The following is a 9,997-nucleotide window of genomic DNA, read 5'->3' as shown; positions in this document are numbered from 1 at the left end:
TCTATTCAAACATTTAGAAAATGGTAATAAAATATGACAAGAACTGTGACAAGTTAAACAGTGTCAGAACAAATCCAATCTTCAATGGATTACAATTAAACTAAATATTCAGACAGCTGTTAGTATGATAATATAAACAACTATCAATACTTTTGGTGAACTATTACCAAGCAATGCGTGATTTTGTTCAGTGTATAAAAAAGTTGAATTGGCAATCGAATAAAAAACACTGTGGTTTAATACTTGTTAAAACTACAAAGTAATTCTGTCAAGAGCTGATGATTTAAAAAAAATATGTATATATAAATGATTTTCTTTCATTTTCTTGGAGTAACATTAAGGAAACCAACAGCAGCTAGTAAATTAGGCGTGGGCACTTTAAGAGACAATGCATCCAATATAATGATGCACATGAGATTTCTTTCTCCACAGATTGCGTTCACTTAACATAACTGACAGTTTTTCGAGGATGCTCTCCAAGATGGGTATTATGACATGGTTTTTTATGTGTGTGCCGAGCACTGCGAGCAGCTCCTGAATTGGGCTCTTCATATTTCTCTGTTTGTTTAAACTGCGTTTTGTATTGGTTCGTTCAGGACAGGACGTGAAGGAGATCTGTCCGTGAGACGCAGCTCTCTGCTTGGGCACACGAACACGGAGCGCGAGTACACAGTTGAGCTTTTCCACATCTTGTGTTTGAATGCTTTAAACTCTTCTGAATGCATAAATTGGTAAGGCTTAGAAACACGTGCAACTTATAAGCTTTCATGGCCCGTTAACTGCCCTTAGCGTCTTTTTAGGCTGGACTCAGGCAGTCGGTTGAGATCGCCGGGGCCCTCCTCAGCCGCGGACCCCTAAAACCGCCACCATCTTTCACCCTACTAGCGACGACCCTGCTCCTGGAAAAAAATAGACAGATATTTGCAGAAAAGAGGCATAATTCGTCCAACCTGTCAGCCTCAGAATAGTTTGCTGAGAATCTGGCCTCTCTTCCTGCGAGCACTAATGAAACAACGTGAAAAAAGTGTTTTAAATGTCCATTTTTCTCTATTTTGTTTCCCTTGACGTTCACCAGCCCCCCAGTGCGTGAACATGGTAAATGATCCTGCAGTTTTATATGTAAGCGATGACTGCAGTGCAACCAGCACTTTGAGCTTTTTAACTGCAGATCTCGTCATGAATTTTCACTAGTTGAATGAGGTTTGAGTTGAGCTCCATTACCTCAGCTCATTGAGAGATTGAGGCTAAGTAGAGCCATTACTGGAGCTCGTAGCGTTTGCCTGCACTCGCTTCTTTGCTCCCTCAATTTACTCAGGGCCCGCTGAACTCCTCCCCCATACAGCTGCTGCATCATTATGATTAGTCCCATAAATGATAGACAGTGATATCGAAACAGCATTTCCCTTCCCTGCACTGAATTCCCAAATAACTATTTGATAGATATCTTCCCCAGCTCATTAATTTACAGACTTTGTCTAGCAATTACTGCGTGACCTTCATGTAAATGGGCAATTTGGCAATTTAAGATGCACCAGCGGTCTTTTTTGCCATTGAACTGCTTTGGGGGACAAATAAATAAGATAATCGATTTATACAAAATGCTTTTGATTAAATCTACTTTCTGTTAACAACACAGTTGATAACACAGTTTCTGAACCGTGCGGAAAGTACAATGAAAATGGTGTCAAACTGAAAGGAATATTTCCTGCTCGGCTAAATCAGCCAACCGCATTTTTACGTAATGTTGTTTATCAGAAACTTTGCAAGAAAATCTCAATTTAATCTACCAACCCTAAACAGTCCACTTTGAGAGTTAGTAGATATGTATTTGCAAATTATTGAGAATTAGTTTACATGTAGTTATTCATAGTTAGTAGAATGTCTGAAGTGGACTATCCAAATAAATAGTAACCAAAAACCACCGTGGTGGGTCACACATAACTCCACAATAGCCAGTTTGGCAGGTTATGATTCATAAATCATGTCCTTCAACGATTATGTGGAGGTTAAATTAAATAATTTCACATTTTCGCTTTTAAAAATACTGTCTCCATTCACTTCCATGTAAGTGTCTCACCGTAACCTTGAGTTTCGTTCAAATTAAGGGCCAGTCATAATAATTTTTTATTTATTATTATGGCACACATTCTATTCGTTGAGATAAGTATTAAATCCAGGATTTTTTTTTTATCTTTGATACATAAATCTGATCCCCAAAAAAATCTAAGATGTTTATTACGGGAAAGTTATACAAATCATAATAATAAATATTATTAATGAAATATTATCAATAACGAATGAAAAAATTGGAAACAACAAGCTATGTCATTTTCACGGTCAATAAGCTTTGAAGAATAAAACCACTTTGTTCGCCTTTATCCTTCATACTTTTTTTATCTTGTAAATTCTATAAATATCCACCCATGAGTACAAGCCGTGAGGCTGCATATTCAGTGCTGAGCTGAAACCTGCTGACCTTACAATACACCAGCGAGTAAAGACTACGAGTGTCTGGTATAGACAGACCGCAGATGTCTGACCCTGATTCTTCTACATCTGTTTGACTTGTTCAGTGAGCGTCTTGAGATCTGTTTTGCGTTGCAATGATAAAGTTACTCGGAAGACGATGCGTATTTCTGTGGCGTGCGTGCGTGCATACAAGCGCTCTCTTTCTCTGCGTCTGTCTCTTTGCTGAGGTAGCTGTACCTACTGTGACTTTGACAGAGTGTTCCCCCTTGTGTGTTGCCCCTCTGTGTATGTGTGTGTGCTATATCCGTACTGCGGCGTGCGTATGTGCGGTGCTCTGGTATATATATATATATATATATATATATATATATATATATTCATTAACAAAAGAGACCCATGAGCTTGTTTGTATAAGGAAAAGAAGCCCTGGCCCTCATGGATTGCTCTGACCCTTCGTCTTTGCGTGTTTGAGAGAAACGTGACGAATGAGGAGCAAATATGCTGATAGAGCGATCGTACACGGGCTTCGGCGGTGCTGGGAATTGCCATATTATGCTCATGTGTGTTTTTGAGATGGTTACATGTGTGCACAGCCTCCTGTTGAAAGGTTTGTCATGCTTATCTGGTCTAGTCGGGTCTATTTCTCTCCCGTTCTCTTTCACACGCGCTCCCTGTCTGCCGGTCCTTCTCGTTACACCGCTATACCATCTCTCTCTCTCTCTCTCTCTCTCTCTCTCTCTCTCTCTCTCTCTCTCTCTCGCTCCCCCTCTTTCCCCCCATTTATTGTAGAGGCTGTGTGACTGGAATACTGAGTAGCTAATCATTATTCCACCAGTGAGGCACAGTGCACAGGCTGAATGTCAATTCTCTCTCTCTCTCTCTTTCCTTTTCCCATTCCCTCTTTCTCCCTATCCCACCTCCATTCGCTCATTCCTCTTCCCATTCTCTCCATCATTCCTCTTCCTTTTCCTTTTCCGTCCGTGTCCCTCCTTCCCCTCCCATTCAGTCCCTCTTTTCTCTCTCTCTCTCTCAGCCTCCTTACCCTTGGGTTTCTGCTCATCTCTGTAAGAATAACAAGGGAATCTTATGGAAATGAGGGTTGTATTGAAGGATTTACCACCGGTTACAGGTATAGAACACGAGGCTTTGAAACGCCGTCATACCAGCACAAGATTTGTGTCTCGTGTCTTATTGGAGAGTCTGTGTTCGGCTGCATCAAAAGGGGATTCTGTGCTGATGAGGCTGCAGAGCAGAGCAGAGGTGGAGAGACAGCTGTTGAATGCATATTTAGCCGTTTCAGGAAAAGAGAGAGGGAAGGGGCTGGATGGTTCTCCTGTGTGTAGACAAACAGGGCTGCAGTGAAGGGGACTCCTGCTTAACAACAGGTGCACATGACAACCCTTAAAGAGACACAACACACATGCTTGGCAAATGATTAGAAGTTAATTGGTAGGATTAGGAATGTCAGTGCGCTCGTGGAATCTGACTTTTTTTGTTTTTCCGTTTGTGTCAAATATAATTGAATACAATATAATTAATAAAACAATGAATTATTATTTTATATCTAATAAGCTTTAAAGGCGTTTAGTGTTAAGCGTATGTAATGTTTATTTCAGCATTTATTTGAATGCATTACTAAAATAAAAAAATGTATCTTACTAAACTTTAAATGACCTGAACTAACAGTGAACTGTTTTTTTTTTTTAGATTTTTCCCGAATGTTATTATTAATGGATACTGTAATAAATATATGATATAAATAGTGCTGTCAAACAATTACTCATAATTACAATTAATCACATCCAAAATGAATGTTTGGTTTGCATAATATGTGTGTGTCCTGTGTATATTAATAATGTATATCTAAATACATATTCATACAGTATATATTTTGTATTTGTCTGTATTTATATTATAAAACATATATGCAGAGCTTATTTGCAAAAACACTTTTTAAAATGTTCAAAACATGTTTTTATGTTTTATTGTGTTAGTTGGCTGTGTTTTTGCTACTTTTTAATTTAATCAGAATAACCCAACTGCAGATTGATTGAGATTAATTGGAATGCACAAAAAAGAAACATGATTTTTTAAAAAGTTATCTGCTTTTGCAAATAAACTTTTCATAATCAATATATAAAAATAAAATATTTCTGAAATATATACATGCACTTTTGTGTATTTATATATACATAATGAATATACATATATATATATATATATATATATATATATATATATATATATATATATATATATATATACAGTATATATGTGTGTGTGTGTGTGTGTGTGTGTAAATAAAAACAAAATTAAATGTAGTGCTTTGTGAAAGAAATTGATGGTTTTAAATGCACTTTCGAACACACATAACCTGTTGGTTTTCTATCTCTGTTAGTTTGTCAACTTGTTCTGTATATCCAAATGCTTCAAATAATCCTGTGCATGTGTAGTTTGGGCCGGCATTGTGACGTCTGCTACCTGACATGTGCTTCTGCGTCAAAGAACGTCACGCATTTTACGTTTTCTGTACTTATTTGAACACTTGTGTGAGAAGCTTGTGATCTCAGTGATGCTGGCTGATATTTGCCTTTGAAAAAGGAGGAGGAGGAGAAAGAGAAGGAGAAAAGGGGTGTAGGAAGGAGCAGCGAGAGAAGGAGTGAGAGCTGATTGGATTGGAGGGAGAGCAGAGGAGGTATGGGGATACAATGAGCTGAGAGAGAGAGAGAGAGAGAGAGAGAGAGAGAGAGAGAGAGAGAGCGAGCGCATATGAGGAAGGGAGGGGGTTTGGAGTCAGAGTGAATGCAGCTTGCACTGCTGTGCTTTGGAATTACAGCTATGAACATTGTCAGGGACTTGAAAAAGAAAGGAAAGCAAAGGAGAAAAAGGACAGAGGGTGGAAGAGAAACGTTACAGAGCCTCTTGATGCTCGATGCTGAAGAGTGTGTGTGAGAAGACAGAAGGAAACGAGGAGGCGCACCGGAGGAGCTTCACACGATCCCCTCATCTTCAGTTCCTGAGCAGATCGGCCTGTTGTCCCCCATCACCGGGGTCGTCATTGGAACTGCGTCTCACCGTGTGTATCTGTGTGCATGTTTGTGTCACTCACAGCTTATTGCATTATGACCGTTTCTTTCACAGCTCGTGAAGCACAACTACGGTGTTGTGGTGGCTTGCTTTTGAAACACTGAGTGAAAGAGTATGTCATGCCGCTCGCTGACTGACTATGTGTGTGTGTTTGTGTGTGCGCGTGTGTGTTGCCGGCGTGTGATTGGTATTCTGTAGACAGTGTGCAGTGCTCCAAACAGGCTCTGCTCAGAATGGCTCCACAGAGCAGGGATTGTGTTAACCTGAGGAGGACCACTCTCACACAGGGGTGAGTTTTCAACAGCCTCTCACGCTCTCTCTAGCCCTCTGGTTTTTCTCTAGATCTCTCTGAAGTCCTCTCTTTTTGCTTCATCTTCCTGTCATAGATGTCCTCTGGCATCACTCTTGATGAATTTCTCATTTGCTGTTTCGTTAAATCTCAGTGCACCATTCAGATTTTCTCCCCTCTTCCCCGTTTCCCGATCTCCCTGTTTTTTATTCTTCCTCCATCCTCTAGTCTGAGTCAGAGAGAGCTGGCTGTCTTCTTCTACTTGCACATTTTAAAGAAATTCATTTTGGTTGCTCCTCTCCTCTCCTCTCCTCTCCTCTACTATACTGATGCTGTCTATATTTGTACACTGGGAATAATAATTTTCTTAATCAGCATGTTGCCAGGGTTTCTAGGAAAGAGATCCAAACCAAGATGTGCTTAAATATTTTAGTTGTTTTCTTAAATAATACAAAATCTGTTTTCAGAGAACATTTCTTGAAGTAGGTTTCTACTCCCTGGCATTTGTTTTTTCTCGTTTTAAACATACATTTTAATAAATGTTGCAGATTTATACTCAAAACAACATCAAATAAATGCACAAATATTAAGTGCAATATGTTCTTAATGTGTGTACCTTTTTACTACTGAAGTAAATATCTGAACATTCTTAAAACAATATTAATTTTATTTAAAGAAAATGACGAAATGAAGTATTGTAAATGAAGTATTTTTTATAAAATAATAGTGACTTATTTTCAGAGTATATATATATATATATATATATATATATATATATATATATATATATATATATATATATATTTATTTATTTATTTATTTTTTTTTTAAAGGTAAACATTTAACAATTTTTTTTTCTTGTTTTAAGCATAAACCTCACAAAATTGTTACATTCGTTCTTAAAACAAGACCTCCCCATTATTAATTAATTTATTTTCAAATGTAAGTCCATCAGAGTTTATTCAATAAGGTAAGAAAAAAATGTGATTCATAAAATAGTTTTTTTTAAGTAAATTAATTATCTTTTAAGGCTGTTAAGATGATTAAAGTAGGCTAAATTACTAAGTATTGTTCAGTAATTCAGAATTTGTCCAGAAAATTTCCATGGTTTATATTCATGGTGAAGGCAAAAATTTTTTCCTGTTGCATTGGCACTGCTGCTGTTTGTGTGTGTGTGTGTTTGTGTGTCTCTCTGTTATATCTGTGTGGTGGACACTGTTGCTCACTGTTAACAGCCAGATCCAGCTGACTCTCTCACATGTAGCTTCAGTCTTTTTCACATTTTTTGCACTTCTGTGTGTGTGTGAAGAGAACATGGCAGCTCTTGTCTTGTGCCTCAGATGTGGATTTCTCACTTCACATCAATCCAGATATCTGACCTTTTGTCTCCGTATCTTTCCATCTGATACACACGCACACACCAGCAGATCTCACCTGCTCACTCTCACACTAGTGACAGTGTGCTAACATGCTAAATGATCCCATGGGATTATTTGTGTGTAGATGGCTGTGTATTGATTAGTTGTGTTTTAGAGGGCTTTAAAAGGTCACAGTTCAGGCCTGGTCATATTTTAACGTCCATCTTCTCCTGCGTCTCACCCCCTTCTAGCCTTATTAACCATTTTACAGGGTTTGTGTGAGTCAGCGGGCCTTCAGCCCTGTGTATATAGTTGTGTGAGCGTGAAGAATGACTTGTCTGTGTTGGTAGAAGGAGGGAGAGAACAGGAGGGCTGAAGGGATGGCTGGTCCAAAAAAATAGGAGGAAAGGACGGAAATAGAGAAGAAAAGAAGAAAGACTTGAGTAAGACGCTCCTGAGAGCGACATGTGTGATAAGCAAGAGTGACACCAATGTCAGGACTGTAACCCCTCATAGTGATCCTCTCTCATTTCTCTTCACTCTGTCTGTCTCTTCACTTTTCTGTCAATCTTTCATGAATTTTCCAGTTTCGGTTGTCAGTTTTAAAGTACTTTATTTGCATTATTATTTTGCTAAAACCAGTTAAAAATGAATTAATTTCCAATGTCAAACTTACCCCCACGACATAGGTGGTTGATTTTTGGTTTCCAAGATCTTTTTAATAGGTGTTTTTATATTGTTGTACAGTTGCTTGTTGGTTTTTCCTGGCCTTGGCAAAATAACTCACCCCATCGGGCACCTTTACGGTTGAGCAATGAATTTTTGACTGGAGAAATTCAGTCAGATCCGTAGGAATTCACATAAAACTCAATAATTTGTCACATTGACCAACAGGAAGCTACTCGCTTTGAAAGTGACTTTTGTGAGAGCTGTGCTCTATACATCAATACAGTATTGGCACTAGACAATGGGCCTTTTTTTGCCCTTGAAATTTGCTAGTAGGTATTATTCAGTTATATGGAAAGAGCAGGGGGTTCACTTGCTTTATTTTAAAGCTAGAAAATGAATCATTAAAAAAAAGCAGGAGAAGTTTCTTGATGCGAACACTGCTGACTTGGAGGTAATTGTTAAAGGGGCACTAACCGAAACAATGGCAAACAATATTGATATTTGAAAGCACTAAAAAAAACACACGCCCATAGCCCGACAGCCCTTATTTTAAAATCTCCGCCTCACATGTATGTGCACAACCATGGCAACAACGATTGTGGAAACAAGTGAAGATGACGCAAGCCTAATTAAACAAAAGCCAACACGGATAAGTTGTGTGAAACGAAACAAAATCAGTGTTACTCACCCATCAAGAAGACATCGCAAGTGTCCTCGGCATCCGCTTCCAGGTCTTCCTGCTTCTTGAGTTCGCTCCACTGCTGAAAGACTGCTTTGATATTTATGTGAGTCTTACCTCTTGCCTGATTGTAACCCTCTTTCTAATTTCTTGTTCCTCCAGTTTTTTGTTTTTTTTTAATCTGCCATCTCTCGCTATCTCTAGTTGACAAGTGCTCTCGTCTCTTAATCATTACAAGTCACGCCCCTTTACTACTGATTGGCTCCAAGTGTGTTTTGGGATTCGTTTCTACGCTGTGGTCGAAAGTGTTTTTCAAAAATCACTTAGTGCACCTTTAATATTTTTGGTATTTTAATAGGAGATACATACCGTTATATAAAGTAAATAAATACTATATTTTATTTAAAGTATTTTAATCAGACTACCTCATTTTTATCCTAATGTTTAGGTAAATAGCATTTTCTTTCTTTATGTTCCTGCACGTTAAGGGTTACAGCTGTAATTGGTTTCAGAGCGTGTGCTGCTCAAATATGAATTTTGCTTCTAAAGCTGCATAAATGACCTCCCCAGTAGTTATTCTCTCATTCTGTCTCTGCTCTTCTCTCGCTGTCCCTCTGTCTCTGTCTGTCTCTCCCTCTTTGTCTCTACACCTCTCTGCGACCTCTTCTGTCCTTTTTTTTCTCTAACTGAGCGTATCTCTTTAATGCAGTCCTTTTTTAACGTCTCATTCTCACGTCCATGTCGCTTCCTCTCCTGTCTCTCATCACTCTTTTTTTTGTCCCTTCACCCCTCTCCTCCTCCTCCCCTTCATATCAGTCCTGCTGATGAGAGAGGCACCCTCCTAATCAAAGCATGACATGGAGAATTGTATGGAAATAAGAATCTGGATAGAACAGCTCCACGCCTGGGATCCACCTTTAATTACCTTCTCCTTTCTTATTTATAGAACAGTCCGTCTCACCAGAGAGTTTTACGCTCTGATGAGGCTGTTATTTGACATGACCATCTACAATTAGTCAGTCTGGGAACCCTTGACCAGGTCCAAATGAATCCCTTGTCTATTGTGTGTTTGTCTGTTAAATAGTCTAATCTAAATGTGCCAATACTTTTTCATTTTATATAACAAATTTAATGAAAGTCCAGTGAAAGTCCTTTTAACAAGTCATTTTTCATTTCTAACACAACACATTTCTGATTGAAACATGATATTCAATGAGCAAAAGAATTGGTTTATCCAGCAGCAAAAAGTGCTAAAAATGCCATCTTTCTAAATAAAAATGCCTGTTTGTCTGTTGATTAATATATCCAATAGCATGCGTGGCCTATGTCGCATCAACAGCAAAAGAAAGACGTTTCTTTGTGTTTAAAGATTTATAAGTTATTATTTATTAAAGACCTTTTTTATTTGTAATAAAATGCAACAATGAAGCAGGAACATCATTAAGG

General features: G+C 38.3%; 1 protein-coding gene across 5 annotated transcripts in view; it reads left to right on the top strand.

The window, feature by feature from the left end:
- Positions 1-5,217: 5,217 nt before the first annotated feature.
- The window catches only part of grik5 (glutamate receptor, ionotropic, kainate 5), a 60,727-nt gene continuing 55,947 nt past the window's right edge, over positions 5,218-9,997 (top strand). For 2 of the 5 annotated variants that reach the window (XM_043261944.1, XM_043261945.1), the window contains exons 1-2: positions 5,221-5,545; positions 5,755-5,845. The gene's annotated coding sequence lies outside the window, so the exon portion shown is untranslated. Of the gene's footprint in view, positions 5,546-5,754; positions 5,846-9,997 lie in introns of all 5 variants that reach the window. The other 3 variants (XM_043261949.1, XM_043261946.1, XM_043261947.1) reach the window with 3 other exon arrangements.

The sequence above is a fragment of the Puntigrus tetrazona genome, chromosome 16, assembly GCF_018831695.1.
Source record: "Puntigrus tetrazona isolate hp1 chromosome 16, ASM1883169v1, whole genome shotgun sequence".
Taxonomy (NCBI): domain Eukaryota; kingdom Metazoa; phylum Chordata; class Actinopteri; order Cypriniformes; family Cyprinidae; genus Puntigrus; species Puntigrus tetrazona.
The sequence above is the reverse complement of the archived record's forward strand: the minus strand, read 5'-3'. Positions and strand labels throughout refer to the sequence as shown.